The sequence below is a fragment of the Salvelinus sp. IW2-2015 genome, linkage group LG18 (genome assembly GCF_002910315.2).
Source record: "Salvelinus sp. IW2-2015 linkage group LG18, ASM291031v2, whole genome shotgun sequence".
In the NCBI taxonomy this organism is placed as follows: domain Eukaryota; kingdom Metazoa; phylum Chordata; class Actinopteri; order Salmoniformes; family Salmonidae; genus Salvelinus; species Salvelinus sp. IW2-2015.
In genome coordinates this window covers 21160890-21181541 of record NC_036858.1, presented here as the reverse complement: position 1 = coordinate 21181541, position 20652 = coordinate 21160890, and the positions used below count along the sequence as shown (strand labels likewise).

Here is a 20652-nt window from a genome sequence, read left to right as displayed (position 1 = left end):
AGCAATGGTACAAAAATAAACAGACATGCCCACTCCCAAGACAGGTGCATGTCTAATGGTGCCTAATGACCTAGACACACATGTAGAGTGCACTTATTCTGCTGACTACTCTAAGATGTATAATGGGCCCACATGTACTGAAAAATATATAAAATATCACCTACCACCATACCCRGTTCAAAGGGAATTCAATATTTTGCCTTGCCCATTCACCCTCTGCATGGCACACATACGGAATCTATGTCTCAATTGTCTCAAGGCTTACAAATCTTTCTTTCACCTGTCTCCTCTCCTTTATCCACACTGATTGAAGTGGATTTAGCAAGTGACATCAATTAGGCTTTCKCCTGGATTCACCTGGTCAGTCTATGTCAAGGAAAGAGCAGGTGTTCCTAATGTTTTGTACGTTCAGTGTACAAGCTGGAAAGTGACATAGATATAATACTGCAGTACATTAGTCCACAATACAGATGTGAAACATTTCTAGGTACACACACAGCGTTTAATGTGTATCGGCGAAGTAGACTACAGCAAGGCATCAGCGGAATAGTGTGCAATAAGATTGAAATAAGATTGAAACAATAAGATTGAAACCGATGTTAATGAACTTAAAAWGGAGAACATCTTTCTGACAGAAGCCTTACTTGACATACAGACTAGATCCATGAGAGGAAATCTGGTACTTACTGGTATCCAAGAGAAAGAAGGAGATGTTCCTGAGGGTGTAGTTAGGGAGTTCCTCCTTACAGTGCTTCAGATCCCACACCAAGCTGTCGACAAAATCCAACTCGAACGTGTACACCYWTTCGGACAGAGAGGGGAYACGTATGAATGCTCAATCGTTGCCAAATTTGCTTTCTTTAAAGATAGAATAATGATTAAAAGCCTGGGTAAAAGACTTGCTGGCGCAAAAATAGGCATGAATGATCACTTCCCGAAGGAAATTGCAGAACGGCGCAAAGTTCTGTATCCAATCTTCAAGGAKAATAGATTGAAAGGGAAACGTGTAGCTCTCGTAGTTGATTAACTGTATATCGATAACCACATGTTCAGTGACACAAAGACTACTCCATGGCTATTCTAAATATTACAAAATTCTCATAGAGGAGTCGAATAATGGAACATACAATACTCGACATGGTAGGGATTGTTATAAAAAAAATATATAGAGAAGCAATAAAATACAAAGATTGATAAAGGAATTAAATACAACTACACTATACCATTCTAGATAGGGAATGTTAGAAAATAATTTTTTATACTTTCATTTACAGTATTTCATCAATTGATAAGAAAGAATTAGAAGAAAGGAAAATTTAGCGAAATAATACATCTTCAAATATAAGGAACTGGAACACAAAAGTACTCAATCAACACAGTAGAGATAAAACACAGAGGAAATAAAAGGCTCAGTATGTGGGTACGTGCACATGTATTGTGATGGAAGGTGGGGTGTGTGTTTTTGTGTTTYGAAAAGTGTGAAGTTAAGTGAGTGAAAAAGGATACYGGGTGCAAATCCCAGAGCCCATGTGTGTTTGTGAGCAGGGGTTATAAGAGAGAGCTTTCAATTTTGTGTAGATATAGGATATACATTTAAAAATAYATTATTAATATTTATTTATTTATTGTCCTATCATGATGGAATGGTCCCCAACCCTATGCCCTAGACACCCGCCCAACCCTATGCCCTAGACACACTAAGTCCTTATCTGTTTTATGGGCCTACTGTAAGTAGCCTATACGCAGCCAAATCAGAAAGATGAARGTGGTCAGAGACCTACTAAAGCAGCATTGCCCCCTAAAGATTCTGAGACTGCCTGGCAGGGTTGGTCCTACAAAGCCAAATCCCCCTGATGGGAGAGCATAATATACAAGGAAATTCTCAAAGCTGCTAATGAGAACCTTGACGACCTTGTACCTAGCCGGTCGGGATTCCGGTGGGGTGCCCCCACCCAGGCAGTGGCAGTGCTGACAACACTAGCTGCAGTAACCCATGGGGAGGGGGTCACACTCGGACATTCAGAGAAGGGGCATATTATTGTGGCCCTGGTGGCACAAAATCATAAAAGGTCTGACTGCACAGAGATGCTTGGGAATATGGTCACAACGGGGGACCGCGTGTGGGTGTTTCAGGGTAAAGGGGTATATCTGATCTCCATCACCTAGGACATGACAATGGTTAATCAAATCTCCCCATTTTTGCTAAATTTTGCATGCTTTCTCATACAGCTGCAACTGTATATGCATTCGTAAATCAAGGCCTTTCTTGCTCTGGGATGGAATCACTGTTGAGCATCTGAGTGTATGGTAGTTTGTGGGGGAAAGGGGTTGAGTGTGACTGTGTGTGTGTGTGTGTGTGTGTGTGTGTGTGTGGTGTATCCCACAACTGTTGCTAGGGAGTAAAGATGTTAGGGACAATAGTATGAATCGCAATAATTGTTTGCTAAAATAATAATTGCTTGCCAAAACTCACTGAAAGTGGCAGTAATAAAGCCTCTCTTGAAAAAGCCAAACCTTGACCCAGAAAATATTTTTWWWAAACTGTCAGCCAATATTGAATCTCCCATTCCTCTCAAAAAGACAAACAATGTATATGAAACGCTTCAGTCTAGTTTTAGACTCCATCATAGCACTGAGACTGCACCCGTGAAGGTGGTAAATTACCTTTTAATGGCGTCAGACCAAGGCTCTGCATCTGTCCTCGTGCTCTTAGACCTTAGTGCTGCTTTTGATACCATCGATCACCACATTATTTTGGAGAGATTGGAAACCCAAATTGGTCTACATGGACAAGTTCCAGCCTTGTTTAGATCTTATCTGTCGGAAAGATGTCAGTTTGTCTCCTTGGATGGTTTGCCCTCTGACAAATCAACTGTAAATTTTGGTGTTCCTCAAGGCTCCATTTTAGGATCACTATTGTTTTCACTATATATTTTACCTCTTGGTGATGTCATTCGGAAACATAATGTTAACTTTCACTGCTATGCAGACAACACAGCTGTACATTTCAATGAAACATGGTGAAGCCACAAAATCGCCCTCCCTGGAAGCCTGTGTTTCAGACATAAGGAAGTGGATGGTGGCAAATGTTTTACTTTTAAACTCGGACAAAACAAAGATGCTAGTTCTAGGTCCCTAGAAACAAAGAGATCTTCTGTTGAATCTGACAATTAACTTTGATGGTTGTACAGTCGTCTCAAATAAAACTATGAAGGACCTCGTGTTACTCTGGAACCTGATCTCTCTTTTGACGAACATATGAAGACTGTTTCAAGGACAACTTTTTTCCATCTACGTAACTGTAACGGCTTTCGTCTTCCTCCTCGTCTGAGGAGGAGAAGTTAGAAGGATCGGAGGACCAATGTGCAGCGTGGTAATTGTTCATCTTTGTTTAATAAAAGTGAACACTCAAAATACAAAAAAACAACAAATGTGAAAAACCGAAACAGTTCTGTCTGGTGCAGACACACYAAGACTGAAGACAACCACCCACAAAACCCAACACAAAACAGGCTACCTAAATATGYTTCCCAATCAGAGACAACACAAAACACCTGCCTCTGATTGAGAACCATATCAGGCCAAACACAGAAATAGGAAAACATAGAAATATAAACATAGACTGCCCACCCCAACTCACGCCCTGACCATACTAAATAAAGACAAAACAAAGGAAATAAAGGTCAGAACGTGACAGTAACATTGCAAAAATCTGAAACTTTCTGTCCAAATATTATGCAGAAAAATGTATCCATGCTTTTGTCACTTATAGGTTAGACTACTTTCCGGCCACCCAGATAAAGCACTAAATAAACTTCAGTTAGTGATAAACATGGCTGCTAGAATCTTGACTAGAACCAAAAGAATTGATCATATTACTCCAGTGCTAGCCTCTCTACACTGGCTTCCTGTTAAGGCTATGGTTTTACTGCTAACCTACAAAGCATTACATGGGCTTGCTCCTACCCATCTTTCCGATTTGGTCCTGCCGTACATACTTACACGTACGCTACGGTCATAAGAAGCAAGCCTCCTTACTGTACCTAGAATTAATAAGCAAACAGCTGGAGAAAGGTCTTTCTCCTATAGAGCTCCATTTTTATGGAATGGTCTGCCTATCCATGTGTGAGACAGAGACTCGGTCTCGACCTTTAAGTCTTTATTGAAGACTCATCTCTTCAGTAGGTCATATGAATGAGTGTAGTCTGGCCCAAGAGTGGGACGGTGAACGGAAAGGCACTGGAGCAACGAACCACCCACACTGTCTCTGCTTGGCCAGTTCCCCTCTCTCTACTTGGATTCTCTGCCTCAAACCTTATTACAGGGGCTGAGTCACTGGCTTACTGGTGCTCTTCCATGCCGTCCCTAGGAGGTGTGTGTCACTTGAGTGGGTTGAGTCACTGACGTGATGTTCCTGTCCGGGTTACCCTGCCTGTTTGGCAGTCTGGTGGTATCATCGGACGGGGCCACTGTCTCCCGACCCCTCCTGTCTCAGCATCCAGTATTTATGCAGCAATAGTTTGTATCAGGGGGCTAGGGTCAGTCTGTTATACAGCGACTTGCGAAAGTATTCACCCCCCTTGGCATTTTCCCTATTTTGTGGGGGGATTTTTGGGGGGTTTGTATCATTTTATTTACACATCATGCCTACCACTTTGAAYATGATAAATATTTTMGATWGAGAAACAAACAAGAAATAAGACAAAAAAACAGAACATCTGAGCGTGCATAACTATTCACCCCCCCAAAGTCAATGCTTTGTAGAGCCACCTCTTGCAGCAATTACAGCTCCAAGTCTATTGGGTATGTCTCTATAAGCTTGGCACATCTAGCCACTGAGATTTTTGCCCATTCTTCAAGGCAAAACTGCTCCAGCTCCTTCGAGTTGGATGGGTTCCGCTGGTGTACAGCAATCTTTAAGTCATACCACAGATTCTCAATTGGATTGAGGTCTGGGCTTTAACTAGGCTAATCCAAGAKATMTAAATGTTTCCCCTTAAAACACTCAAGTGTTGCTTTAGCAGTATGCTTAGGGTCATTGTCCTGCAGGAGGGTGAACCTCCATCCCAGTCTCAAATCTCTGGAAGACAAACAGGTTTCCCTCAAMAATTTCCCTGTATTTAGAATCATCCATCATGCCTTCAATTCTGACCAGTTTCCCAGTCCCTGCCGATGAAAAACATCCCCACAGCATGATGCTGCCACCACCATGCGTCACTGTGTGGTTGTGTTCTCGGGGTGATGAGAGGTGTTGGGTATGCGCCAGACATAGCGTTTTCCTTGATGGCCAAAAATAAATTTTAGTCTCATCTGACCAGAGTACCTTCTTTCATATTTTTGGGGAGTCTCCCACATGCCTTTTGGTGAACACTAAACATGTTTGCCTATTTTTTTCTTAAAGCAATGGCTTTTTTCTGGCCACTCTTCCGTAAAGCCCAGCTCTGTGGAGTGTACGGCTTAAAGTGGTCCTATGGACAGATACTCCAATCTCCGCTGTGGAGCTTTGCAGCTCCTTCAGGGTTATCTTTGGTCTCTTTGTTGCCTCGCTGATTAATGCTCTCATTGCCTGGTCCATGAGTTTTGGTGGGTGGCCCTCTCTTGGCAGGTTTGTTGTGGTGCCATATTCTTTCCATTTAAAAAAAAAAGTGATTTAATGGTGCTCCGTGCGATGTTAAAAGTTTCTGATCTTTTTTTATAACCAACCCTGATCTGTACTTCTCCAAAACTGTCACGATCGTCTTGAGGTGAAAGAGTGGACCAAGGCGCAGCGTGATATAAATACATCCTCTATTTATTAATGAAGAAGATGAACACGAAACGAAAATACTTACAAACTAACAAAACGACCGTGAAGCTACAAAACGAAAGTGCATACAACACACACACACACACACACACACACACACACACACACACACACACACACACACACACACACACACACACACACACACACACACACACACACACACACACACACACACACACACAGCCTATGGCTGCCTTAAATATGACTCCCAATCAGAGACAATGAAAGACAGCGTCTGCTGATTGAGAACCACTCAGGCAACCATAGACATACCTCGACACCTACACTGAACACAACCCCATAAACTCTACCAAAACCCCCTAATACAATACAACCACCCAATACGAGACAAATACACACAAACATCCCCCATGTCACACCCTGACCTAACTAAAATAATACAGAAAACAAAGATAACTAAGGCCATGGCGTGACAAAAACATTGTCCCTGACCTGTTTGGAGAGCTCCTTGGTCTTCATAATTCCGCTTGCTTGGTGGTGCCCCTTGCTTAGTGGTGTTGCAGACTCTGGGGCCCTTCAGAACAGGTGTATATATACTGAGATCATGTGACAGATCATGTGACACACAGGTGGACTTTATTTAACTAATTATGTCACTTCTGAAGGTAATTGGTTGCACCAGATCTTATGTAGGGGCTTCATAGCAAAGGGGTGAATACATATGCATGCACCACCTTTCCGTTTTAATTTTCTTAATAATTTTTTGAAACAAGTTATTTCATTTCATTTCACTTCACCAATTTGGACTATTTTGTGTATGTCCATTACATGAAATCCAGATAAAATGTATTTAAATTACAGGTTGTAAAGCAACAAAATACGAAAAACACCAAGGGGGTGAATACTTTTGCAAGGAACTGTGCCTGGAGTATTTCTCCTGTCTTATCCGGTGTCCTGTGTGAATTTAAGTATGCTCTCTCTAATTCTCTTTCACTCTCTCTTTCTCTCTCGGAGGACCTGAGCCCTAGGACCATGCCTCAGGACTACCTGGCCTGATGARGCCTTGCTGTCCCCAGTCCACGTGGTCATGCTGCTGCTCCAGTTTCAACTGTTCTGCCTGCGGCTATGGAACCATGACCTGTTCACCGAACGTGCTACCTTGTCCCAGACCTGCTGTTTTCAACTCTCTAGAGACAGCAGGAGCGGTAGAGATACTCTGAATGATCGCTATGAAAAGCCAACTGACATTTACTCCTGAGGTGCTGACCTGTTGCACCTTCTACAACCACTATGATTATTATTATTTGACCCTGCTGGTCATCTATGAACATTTGAAAATCTTGGCCATGTTCTGTTATAATCTCCATCCGGCACAGCCAGAAGAGGACTGGCCACCCCTCATAGCCTGGTTCCTCTCTAGGTTTCTTCCTAGGTTCTGGCCTTTCTAGGGAGTTTTTCCTAGCCACCATGCACCTACACCTGCATTGCTTGCTGTTTGGGGTTTTAGGCTGGGTTTCTGTACAGCACTTTCTGACACTTTCTGATGTAAGAAAGGCTTTATAAATACATTTGACTGATTGATTCATTCATTTTTGTAATGGCAATACTGGTAAGAGGTAACAATCCTTTGCATAAACTACCTACATTACTACAAATATGAATTGTTATTTATGGAAGTTAAGATGAGCAGGCTTTAAAATATATATATATATACAGTTGAAGTCTGAAGATGACATATACCTTAGCCAAATACATTTAAACTCAGTTTTTCACAATTCCTGACATTTAATCCTAGTAAAAATTCCCTGTCAGTTAGGATCACCACTTTATTTTAAGAATGTGAAATGTCAGAATAATAGTAGAGAGAGATTTATTTCAGCTTTTATTTCTTTCATCTCATTCCACAAGCTTCGCACAAATAGTTGGGTTATTTTTGGCCTATTCCTCCTGACAGAGCTGGTGTAACTGAGTCAGGTTTGTAGGCCTCCTTGCTCACACATGCTTTTTCAGTTCATTATCTTGCTAATAATGGGGGCCTCTAGGAGAAAAAAGGGTTCGGTGTGTTAGAAAGGGACGAATGTTGGTCCCAGTCCGCCACTGGTATGACTACAAAAGTCATTCAGTCCTGTCCTGACTATTGTCTCTTCAGAGTGGCCTGCATTCTAAGACTAGTACTATATGGTGAATGTGAGATGTGTATGACTTGACATGCTCAATGTGCTGGACGCCAGTCCTCCATGGTCCCCCAGTGATGTCCTGCAGCAGAGAGGCAATGTGGATGGCTGTGTCCTTTGTCCAAGCACCCCAAACTTCTCTGTCACTCCTCTTAGAAGACACCTCTTCTTGGTCTCCTCCAGAAATGTCCACTCTCTCCATGACAGGAACAGAGGAAGTGTCACAGTCTGTAATATGATGTGGTGGTGAGGTAACAGTCTGGTGAATATGCAACATGCTTTTCCTCAGTAGTCAAAAGGCAACAGGCCAGCCATCTGCAGAGCTGGGCATGAGGCCCAAATTTTCCCGGTCAGCCAGGTTACACAATGAGAGCGGTTGTCTCCATGGTGGACAGTGCAGCGATGTGACACTCCATTTAACTCCAAGTTTCTCTGCGGGGCTTCCACGGCATCAGGGTTCCACTCACAAGCATGAACGTGGCTGACCCCCGCATGCACCAAGTATGGGTTAGTGAAGTAGCCAATACCTGCATATAAATCCACCACAGTCTCCCCACTGCAGTTGAATGAGGCGACCTGGTCACATCAAACTCATACCTGATATTGTTGTCTACATGTGTCACCCAGATGTCCTCTCCAACTAGCATGGTGTCGTGTCTTTATCTGAGCTGCGCTTCGATAGATTGGTCGAAGATGGAAGGCTGGGTTGCCCAGCAGAGATCTCCCTTGTCCTTTGATGAATATTTCTGGGCGGATACGTTGTAGTCTTTCGCCGTGTGGTAGAACGGATACGTTGTAGTACCCTGTCAATCTGAAGAGATTGTCCATCCTTTCCTAGGCCACGCACGTTTACAGCTGCTGCTGATAACTCGACGTCTAGGATGTATCACTTCTTTAGTGAATAAGAGTTCAAAGTTCATACCAAGTTGCCATACCATAAACTCATGCTATATTCTGGCTGGTGTAGATGTAACCTATTCTGGCAAATGTGTTACAATATTTGTGAGGGAGGAAGAAAGGGGCTACCCAGTTGACAACGACCACTCCTGCAGGCAGGCGGCCCTCTTGTAAAATGAAAGTCATTCATGTTACACTCTAAAGAATGCTGGATTAAAACCAACCCAGCACTGGGTAAATAGTGGACAGAACACATGTTGGGTTATTTTTGACCCAGCCACTTGGGTCACTTAGTTGGGTTATTATTGAGCTATGATCCAATGGGTCAGATCAGAAGACTGGAGGTGTGGCTTAGGAAGGGGCGCAGCATACAGATAGTTATTTTTGGCCACTGTGAGTGTAAATGTCATTACAGTTAATCTGTTCTGTTGTATTTTTAACACATGTTAAAGGTAGGCTTTCTGAATGCTTTGGTGCTTTCACCAAATTGTGCTGAAAAAAGGTTATTTACTCAGCGCTTCATTATCTGTTCATAATGCACATTAGTGACATCTGCTGGTCAACAATAAATAGCAGCATGTGATTATCAGATATGAGTTTTTTCACCACAGTTTTCAGCAAAACTCTGGAACTCTGTAGTTTATATTCGGATTGAAAACCAGGTTCACATCTCACATCATGCTTCCTTTTTGGCATTATTTAAGATGCTTAAGACAAGCTTAAACTATACTAAATGAAACAAATTATTTAAACAACAGTGCAGAAAGTGTGGTTTCACAAAATACATTTTCAAAATAGTGTACTTTCAACGAATTCAACCTCATACCKTCATCTCCCTGAATAATCCATAGTTCCCTACTCTACCTGCTAAGCTACCGGTCGGGTGAATCTTTTTGTACAAAGTTCAAACTATATTTGTAAGTTCGGTGTTTGAAAACAGCTTGGAATCGAAGAAAATATCAGAACCATAGCGCAATCATTGGGATTTCACATTTTGCAACACACGGTTTGAAAAAGCACACGATCAGATGAGGATGCCATTGATGACATACTTCTGATAAAGTGATAAACGCAACGGCACACTGCTTCCAAGTTCGCTGCTTAGCAAATCTTATGCATGCCTTGGAGCTCCAGTTTCAAACGTAACATCACTAGTTAAAGTGCCAAAACAGTCATTCCTATTCCCATGTAAAATAGCCCATTTGCACATTTGTGGCCTGCTGGAGGTCATTTTGCAGGGCTCTGGCAGTGCTCCTCCTTGCACAAAGGCGGAGGTAGCGGTCCTGCTGCTGGGTTGTTGCCCTCCTACGGCCTCCTCCACGTCTCCTGATGTACTTGCCTGTCTCCTGGTAGCGCCTCCATGCTCTGGACACTACGCTGACAGACACAGCAAACCTTRTTGCCACAGCTCGCATTGATGTGCCATCCTGGATGAYCTGCACTACCTGAGCCACTTGTGTGGGTTGTAGACTCCGTCTCATGCTACCACTAGAGTGAYAGCACCGCCAGCATTCAAAAGTGACCAAAACATCAGCCAGGAAGCATAGGAACTGAGAAGTMGTCTGTGGTCACCACCTGCAGAARCACTCCTTTWTTGGGGGTGTCTTGCTAATTGCCTATAATTTCCACCTTTTGTCTATTCCATTTGCACAACAGCATGTGAAATCTATTGTCAATCAGTGTTGCTTCCTAAGTGGACAGTTTGATTTCACAGAAGTGTGATTGACTTGGAGTTACATTGTGTTGTTTAAGTGTTCCCTTTATTTTTTTGAGCAGTGTATATTTTTTTACCTCTTGTAATGATAGATGTGATGACATGACAACAGTGGGTTAACTGACTTGCTCAGAGGCAGAACAACAGATTTTTACCTTGTCGGCTCAGGGATTCGATCCAGCAACCTTTTGGTTACTGGCTTAATGGACTAACCACTAGTCTACCTGCAGAGGGGAAACATATAAGTGTCTTTGCCATAGATGACCAGCGTAAACTTTTAATTATATTTTCTGACACCCGACAGTCAAATTTTGGCACCAGTAGAGTAGCTATCTAGCTACTATATAAACAGATACACTTAAGTATCAAAGTAAATGTAATTTCTAAAATATGCTTGCTTGCTTATGGTAGTCCATCGTATTCAATGATGACTTGCACTTCTGAGTTAACAGTGAATTATTTGGTGACTGTAGAGTCCAATCCAAGATCCACAAACTTTAGTGCAGGTGGGGCAGGGGCAGGCATGGTTGTATATCTCCTGAGCTGTTTTTGCTGTCTCTTTGTGCTCCTCTCCTCCTCCCACCTCTGTTCACCACTCTGGCAGAGCTGCCGCCAGGTGGAACGGTTGGCAGCAGCATCCTCTAGGTCTGTGGGTTTGATGTTGCACTTCTTCCTCAATGTTTTTAGCTGGTCCTTGTAGCGCTTCATCTGCCCACCTACAGACCGCCGGCCAAGATGTAGCTGGCCATACAGAATCTTTCGTGGCAAGCGCTCCTGAGATATTCTAATGACATGCCCAAGCCAGCGCAGTTGGTGCCCAAGCCAGCACAGTTGGTGTTGGGTGACCATGGACTCCATACTCTTGCAGTTGGTCTTACCATGTATTTCTGTATGGGGCACTCGGTTGAAAAAGCCGTACATGCACATTAGGATAACACACTATAAAGTCTGGGACTTATTTCCATTGTGGTCCTCTTGAGACAAGATGGCTAGACAAGATCGAACACAGTATGGCAGTGAAATAATACAACATGGTTCTATGTCTCCTGAGGACCACAATGATGCCTGCTTGATCTAATTTGATCCAATTTTGAATTGGAACCCCCTCCGTCAAAACCTTGGTGGTTGCTTGGAGCCTCCTGATGTTGAATAGGTTTCCATCCTACCTGAAGTCCACCCAAAAAACTGCTTAAGTAGTACTTTAAAGTATTTTTACTTAAGTACTTTACGTCACTGTATATAAACCACCCCCCAATGCAAACACACCTTCTCCGATGTTGGTTACAAGGCGGTACTTATTTTTTTAAATTACGCCTTGTAACCAGCATCGCAGAAGGCGCATTTTGAGAATTTTTATCGGGGAAAAGGGTATATTTTGCATTGGGAATCAGAATGACCATTCAGGACCTTTCAAAAAGACCCAGCTGCTGGGTTAACCCAACTGATGGTTAAAAAACTCAACTGTTGGTTGAATTAACCCACGCAACCCAACTGACAGGGTAAAAAAAAATATACAAAAAATGCTGATAAATTTTTAAGAAAAATAAATGGAAATAAATAAACAAATAAAAACAATTAAAAATGTGTGCTGTCCAATATTTACCCAGTGCTGGGTTACCAAATAACCAAAATTGGGTTGTTTTAATCAAGCAGTTTATAGAGTGTATTGATATACAACAAAAAATAACCTTTGGATTATATTAAAAAAGACCCAGCTTGAAAGTGAATAAAAACCCAAGTGATAGATAAATTAACCCACGTTTGGGTTCATGGACGTGGTTTATTTGGGGTGTGGCTTTCAGATAGTTATTTTTGGCCATCCAGCTTATACACCACAACTATTTCTAAATATTTTTGTGCATTAAGTATTTTATATACAATTAATAACGTTATTATTTAAATACAATAGCAAAGTGGTAACTCTCCGAACATTGGGATATGCATAGTCACTTGAGGAACTCCTACTCTTTTGTAAGTGGCAGCTCTCAACCTTAAAGATCATGAACAGACAAAATCATGTTTTTCATCAAATGTGATGATATTTGGATGAAACCAGATCAAAGTATGATGACCAAAGAATGAAAAATGACTGTTCCTTCTACATTGATAAAGTTTGATCATAAAGTTACTGGCCCCCTCCCCCATGTCAAACACTTGGATTCAGGAGGCGGGATAATTAAGGGGATAAGGTGACTAAACTCTCATTTGAATATACCAATGGTAACATGATATTCCCTTAATAATCCCACCTCCTGATTCCAACTGTTTGGGACCCCTCACACTATATACATTTAAAATAAGAACACACACTTTATACAATTAGGCTTGACATTCCATACATCAATAATGCTTTGCTCTACTGAGGTAAACCCTGATATCCTAATGCCACTTTAGCAATTTTCTTTAACCTCTACAGGATCGGTCCCCCACCCACAAGACAGTTGAGCTAATGTAGGCTAATGTGATTAGCATGAGGTTGTAAGTAACAAGAACATTTCCCAGGACATAGACATATCTGATATGGGCAGAAATCTTAAATTATTGTTAATCTAACTGAACTGTCCGATTTACAGTGAAAGAATACCATGCTATTGTTTGAGGAGAGTGCACAGTTATGAACTTGAAAATGTATTAATTAAACAATTAGGCACATTTGGGCAGTTTTGATACAACATTTTGAACAGAAAGGCAATGGTTCATTGAATCAGTCGAAATCTTTGCATACACTGCTGCCATCTAGTGGCCAACATCGAAAGTGAGCCTAACCTGGAATAGTACATTGTGACCATTCTCTTGCATTTCAAAGATGAAAAAAAGCATGTTTTTTTCTTTGCATTATCTTTTATTAGATCTAATGTGCTATATTCTCCAACATTAATTTCACATTTCCACAAACGTCAAAGTCTTTCCTTTCAAATGGCATCAAGAATATCCATATCCTTGCTTCAGGTCCTGAGCTACAGGCAGTTAGATTTGGGTATGTCATTTTAGGCAAAAATTGAAAAAAAGGGTCTGATCCTTAAGAGGGTTTAAACAACCTTAGAGATTCTCACAACATCAGTTAGTCAGTGAGCTGAGAAGAGTATCATATCATACAAATGCATTCTCTTAGCAGGCCCTGATATTCTAATACTAAGGGCATAGCTGATCTTTAACTTTAACCCAAACACCCGATGTGCTCGGGAGCGAAATGCGACAAGCTATTTAGGTCAGAGGCGTTGTGCTGTGATGTGCTGTTTATTTCGTTTTTATTTTGAGATGGCAGGGAGTTCCATGCTATCATGGCTTTATATACAGTGCCTTGCAAAAGTATTCACCCCATTGCATTTTTCCTATCTTGTTGCATTACAACCTGTAATTGGAATTTATTTGAATTTCGTGTAATGGACATACACAAAATAGTCCAAATTGGTGAAGTGAAATGAAAAAAATAACTTGTTTCAAAAAATTCTAAAAACTTAAAAACGGAAAAGTGGTGCATGCATATGTATTCCCCCCCTTTGCTATGAAGCCCCTAAATAAGATCTGGTGCAACCAATTATCTTCGGAAGTCACATAATTAGTTAAATAAAGTCCACCTGTGTGTCACATCATCTGTCACATCATCTCAGTATATATACTCCTGTTCTGGAATGCCCCAGAGTCTGCAACACCACTAAGGAAGGGGCACCACCAAGCAAGCGGCACTATGAAGACCAAGGAGCTCTCCAAACAGGTCAAGGACAAAGTTGTGGAGAAGTACAGATCAGGGTTGGGCTATAAAAAAATATCTGAAACTTTGAACATCCCACGGAGCACCATTAAATCCATTATTAAAAATGGAAAGAATATGGCACCACAACAAACCTGCCAAGAGAGGGCTGCCCACCAAAACTCATGGACCAGGCAAGGAGGGCATTAATCAGAGAGGCAACAAAGAGACCAAAGATAACCCTGAAGGAGCTGCAAAACTCCAAAGCGGAGTTGGGAGTATCTGTCCATAGGACCACTTTAAGCCGTACACTCCACAGAGCTGGGCTTTACGGAAGAGTGGCCAGAAAAATATGCAATCGTGTTTTGTGTTCGCCAAAAGGCATGTGGGAGACTCCACAAAAATATGGAAGAAGGTACTCTGGTCAGATGAGACWAAAATTTATATTTTTGGCCATCAAGGAAAACGCTATGTTTGGCGCATACCCAACACCTCTCATCACCCCGAGAACAACATCCCCACAGTGACGCATTGTGGTGGCAGCATCATGCTGTGGGGATGTTTTTCATCGGCAGGGACTGGGGAACTGGTCAGAATTAAAGGAATGATGGATGATGCTAAATACAGGGAAATCCTTGAGGGAAACCTGTTACAGTCTTCCAGAGATTTGAGACTGGGACTAAGGTTCACCTTTCAGCAGGACAATGACCCTAAGCATACTGCTAAAGCAACACTTGAGTGTTTTGAGGGGAAACATTTAAATGTCTTGGAATGGCCTTGTTAAAGCCCAGACCTAAATCCAATTGAGAATCTGTGGTATAACTTAAAGATTGCTGTACACCAGCGGAACCCATCCAACTTGAAGGAGCTGGAGCAGTTTTGCCTTGAAGAATGGGCAAAAATCCCAGTGGCTAGATGTGCCAAGCTTATAGAGACATACCCAATAGACTTGGAGCTGTAATTGCTGCAAGCGGTGGCTCTACAAAGTATTGACTTTGGGGGGGTGAAAAGTTATGCACGCTCAAGTTTTCTGTTTTTTTGTCTTATTTCTTGTTTGTTTCACAATACAACATATTTAGCATCTTCAAAGTGGTAGGCATGTTGTGTAAATCAAATGATACAAACCTCCCAAAAATTCATTTTAATTCCAGGTTATAAGTCAACAAAATAGGAAAAATGCCAAGGGTGGTGAATACTTTTGCAAGCCACTGTATTCCTGTGCGTTGCCTTGAATTTGTTTTGGCTATAGGGACTGTGACAAGACTTCTGGTTGCATGTCTTTTGGAATATGAATGTCTGTCAGTGCTTTATCTTAGTTGATTAAATAGACAGTTTGGAGATTTTGACACATTAATATTTCTTACATAAATGAGAAGTGAAGCAGAAAATCTCTCCTTTACTTTGAGCCAGGATGCATTTTGTTGACATTAGCATTTTGTTGACATTAGCTCTATTTGAACATTGCAGGGAAAGATGTGCTGCTCTGTTTTGGGCCAGCTGTAGCTTTATTATGTCTTTCTTTGCAGAACCTGACAATATTACCAGGCAGTAGTCCAGATAAGARACAACTAGAGCCTGTATGAGTTTGGTTGAATGTGGTTTGAAAAAGACTGAGCGTCTCTTTATCACAGACAGACCTTTTGCCATCTTTACGGTCTTTCTTTACGGTCTTTGAATCCATATGCTTTGACCATGACAGTTTACAATCTAAGGTAACACCAAGTAATTTAGTCTCCTCAACTTGCTCAATACCCAATACTATGCTCATAGTCTTAGATAAACTACATGACCAAAAGTATGTGGACACCTGCTTGTCGAACATCTCATTCCAAAATCATGGGCATTAATATGGAGTCCGTCCCCCCTTTGCTGCTATAACAGCCTCCACTCTTCGGGGAAGGCTTTCCACTAGATGTCGGAACATTGTTGCGGTGACCTGCTTCCATTCAGCCACAAGAACATTAGTGAGGTCGGGCACTGATGTTGGGCGATTAGGCCTGGCTCGCAGTCTGCGTTCCAAATCATCCCAAAGGTGTTCGATGGGGTTGAGGTCAGGGCTCTGTGCAGGCCAGTCAAGTTCTTCCACATTGATCTCGACAAACCATTTCTGTATGGGTGCATTGTCATGCTGAAACAGGAAAAAGCCTTCCCCAAACTATTGCGACAAAGTTGGAAGCACAGTCGTCTAGAATGTCATTGTATGCTGTAGTGTTAACATTTCCCATCACTGGAACTAAGGAGCCTGAACCATGATAAAAAAGGCCCAGACCATTATTCCTCCTCCACCAAACTTCACAGTTGGCACTGTGYTAGCGTTCTCCTGGCATCCGCCAAACCCAGATTTGTCCGTCGGACTGCCAGATGGTGAAGTGTGACTCATCACTCCAGAGAACGCGTTTCCACTGCTCCAGTGTCCAATGGACACTTTACATCACCCCAGCTATACTTGACATTGTGCATGATGATCTTAGGCTTGTGTGCGGCTACTCGCCATGGAAACTCATTTCATGAAGCTCCCAACGTACAATTCTTGTGCTGATGTTGCTTCCAGAGGCAGTTTGGAACTCGGTAATGAGTGTTGCAACCAAGGACAGACGTTTTTTACACGCTTCAGCACTCTGCGATCCCGTTCTATGAGCTTGTGTGGCCTACCACTTCACAGCTGAGCCATTGTTGCTCCTAGATGTTTCCACTTCACAATTACAGCAGTTATAGTTGACCTGGGCAGCTCTAGCAGGGCAGAAATTTGACGAACTGACTTGTTGGAAAGGTGGCATCCTATGGCGGTGCCACYTTGAAAGTCACTGCGCTGTTCAGTAAGGCCATTCTACTGCCAATGTTTGTCTATGGAGATTGCATGGCGGTGTGCTCAATTTTATACACCTGTCAGCAGTGGGTGTGGCTGAAATAGCCAAATCCACCAATTTTAAGGGGTGTCCATATACTTTTGTATATATAGTGTATATTCAGGACTAGTTTAATGCTGACCACCCATTCTGAAACTAACTGCAACTCTCTGTTTAGAGTTGCAGGGATTTCACTAGCTGTGGCTGCTGACGTGTATAGGGCTGAATCATCAGTTTACATATACACACGTGTTTTGTTTACTACCCCACTCAACATGTTTTACGTTAGAGAGGCTTCCATGAAAGAAAACACTGTGTTCTATTAGATAGATAGCTTTCGATCCACAATATGGCAGAGGGTGTAAAGCCATAACACAAACGTTTTTTCACTAACAGATTATGGTCAATAATATCAAAGGCTGCATTGAAGTTTAACAGTACAGCTCCCATAATTTTCTTATTATCAATTTATTTCAGGTAATCATCAGTCATTTGTGTCAGTGCAGTACATGTTGAGTGGCCTTCTTGATAGGCATGGTGGAAGTCTGTTGTTAATTTGTTCATAGAGAAATAACATTTTATCTGGTCAAACAACATTTTTCCCAAAATTTGCTAAAAGCCTACAGTAGACTGATTGGTCAGCTGTTAGAACCAGTAAAGGGCACTTTGCCATTGTTGTGTAGCTGAATGACTTTAGTTTCCCTCCAGGTCTGAGAATATTTTTTTTTCAGGCTCAGATTAAAGATACAAGTAATAGGAGCTTTAACATATTCCGCTACCATCCTCAGTAGCTTTCCATCTAAGTTGTCAATACCAGGTGTTTTTATTTTTTACATTTAGCTAGACAAGTCAGTTAAGAACAAATTCTTATTTACAATGACGGGCCTACCCCGGCCTAACCTGGACGACGCTGAGCCAATTGTGCACTGCCCTATGGGACTCCCAATCAAAGCCAGATGTGATACAGCCTGGATTCGAACCAGGGACTGTAGCAACACCTCTTACACTGAGATGCAGTGCCTTAGACAGCTGTGCCACTTGGGAGCTTATGATTGATTACCAGCAATAATTTTTCCATCTCTTCCACACTAACTTTACAAAATATTTTTCTTTCATAGTTAGGTATTTTATGCATGAATATGCTGGCTCAGAGTTTGTTGTTGGCATTTAATTCCTGAGTTTGTCCACTTTGTCAATGAAGTAGTTGTTGAAGTAATTGGACACATCAAAGGGTTTAATGATGAATGAGCTATATCTGATTCATTAAAGGGCGGTCTTTCTGCCCATCATTTCATTTAATGTTCTCAAAAGCTTTTTCCATCATATTCTACTGTATATAATATGTCTATGTTTTATAATACCGATTCTTCTTCTTTTTGTACAGTTTAGTTACATAAGCTTCTACATGTACAGTAAGATTGCCAATCAGATGTACAGCCAGACTTATTAGCCACTCCTTTTGCTTCATCGCGCTCAACCATACACACATCATACATACACCATACATACATCCACGGCGCCTTAGTAGTTCTCAGAGTCAGTTTCTTAATAGGTGCATCCTTATCAATAACTGAAACAAGCAATTTCATAAAGGCATGAAGTGCAGCATCTGGATGCTCCTCAATATACACACAGCCAATCGTCTTTACATCTTCAGTTTCATACAAAACGTTTTGTATGATTTCTTAAACATTATGTTAGGCCCAGCCTTTAGAACTTTTGCTTTTCTGGATACAGCCACAATATTGTGGTCACTACATCCAATGGGTGTGGATACAGCTTTAGAACATAGTTCTGCAGTGTTAGTAAACATATGATCAATACACATGGATGATATAGTTCCTGTACTATTTGTAAACACCCTGGTAGGTTGACCTGATCCTCAATACAGTTACAGTGAGCAGCTTCTTCTTGAGCAGACAACTCGATGACAACTCACCCAGAAAATAGACCTCTCTGTGAACATCACACATATTATCAAGATACTGACTGTTAGCACTTGGTGCTCAATAGCAGCACCCCAAAATAATAGGCTTTAGATGTGGCAGGTGAACCTGCAATGACAACACTTCAACAACCTTTGGCATGAGATCCTCTCTGAGCTTCACAGGAATTTGGCGTTGAACATGTACAGCGACACCTTCACCATATTTATTCCTGTCTCTTCTATGGATGTTATATCTGGTTATATCCCTGTATTGCTAATACTGTATTGTCAAATGAATTATCTAAGTGAATATTAGGGATGGCCAATATATGAATGTTATCTGAAGTTAGCAAGTTATTGGTTTAATGAACCTTGTTATTGAGGGTACATATATTAATATGGGCAATTTTTATCGCTTTCCTGGGRAGCTTATAGCACTGTTAAAATMAAGTGCTTTGTAACACCAAAACTAGTGTCAACTGAGCTGTCACCAACTTGGAGATGAAAACTTAACTTTGCTTCAGTATTGAAACACATCATCCTAATATGTTAATCGAGAGATGTGCAACACCTTGCCAGAGGCTGGGAGAACTACCGGAAAAGGTTGAAAACATGATGATGGTGTTTACAAAAACTGTTTTTGGAAGACAAGGGTTATTTGTAAGGCAAAGGGTTCTACCTAGAACCATTAACATCCTAAGACCCATTTTTGGAAGAAAGGGTTCTTTGATGATTCTTTGGTTGGCAAGAAGGGTTCTACATAAAACTAGATATAATATTTCCCAGCATGCTCTATTGCAGGGAGATTTTCTGAATATTTTGTTTTACTGGAATATCTGTGTTTTTGCATGTACATTGCTTGGTTGATTCATTTTATGTTACACAAATATAAATAACAGTTTTCTAAACTAATCCAATCTGTTAGTAATTGGATTTATTGCACCCATTACTGAGATGGTTGTGCCAGTTTACATAATTGAGGTAGTCTAAATATTAAAAMGTTTTGACCCTGGCAGACATTCTGAATGATGGTTGCTGGTGACTAACAATGCCACTTGTTGGATATCCCAATTGGCTGGATTCCAATAGGAATTATATATCACTTTGCAAGCCTGATGTGGCCTGTAAACCAGGAGAGGCCTAACACCACTGTGTTAGGTTATAATTAGAACCTCAAATAAAAGCTTTATGATGTACTGCAATAAATAATTAAATGTTAAAGGCTCTATGGAACTGTTCATAGAGGGTTCTAGGAAGAACCCACCAAAGATAAAAGGGCAGAACCCTTTACAGACAGTTATAGAAAGAATCTTTAGATACATTTTTTAAAATGTATTGGTAGAACCCTTCATCGAGGGTTCTAGTTAGAACTGTATACATTCCAACGAAATGTACCATCTTACTGCCCATCCTGTTTCTAATCTGTCTAAATAAAAGTGGAATTCCACAAAATATATTCTCCATAGGCCCTCATCATCAATCAATATTTAGACTCTAAACCATTTGCATTTCTAAACCATTGATTGTATGAGAAACACCGTTTTTGTGTTTTGATGCTGCCTTTTACATGAACTGAAACCCCAAAAAGTGTTTTCACAACACTCTCTTAACCTTTTTTAGTCATTCTTGACCC

General features: G+C 41.3%; 1 protein-coding gene and 1 pseudogene across 1 annotated transcript in view; both read right to left on the bottom strand.

Annotated features, from left to right (window-relative positions):
* The window catches only part of nrg3b (neuregulin 3b), a 412760-nt gene that overhangs the window by 363027 nt on the left and 29081 nt on the right, over window positions 1-20652 (bottom strand). The window lies entirely within an intron of this gene.
* On the bottom strand, window positions 7916-8591 carry LOC139029222 (tRNA wybutosine-synthesizing protein 2 homolog pseudogene; annotated as a pseudogene).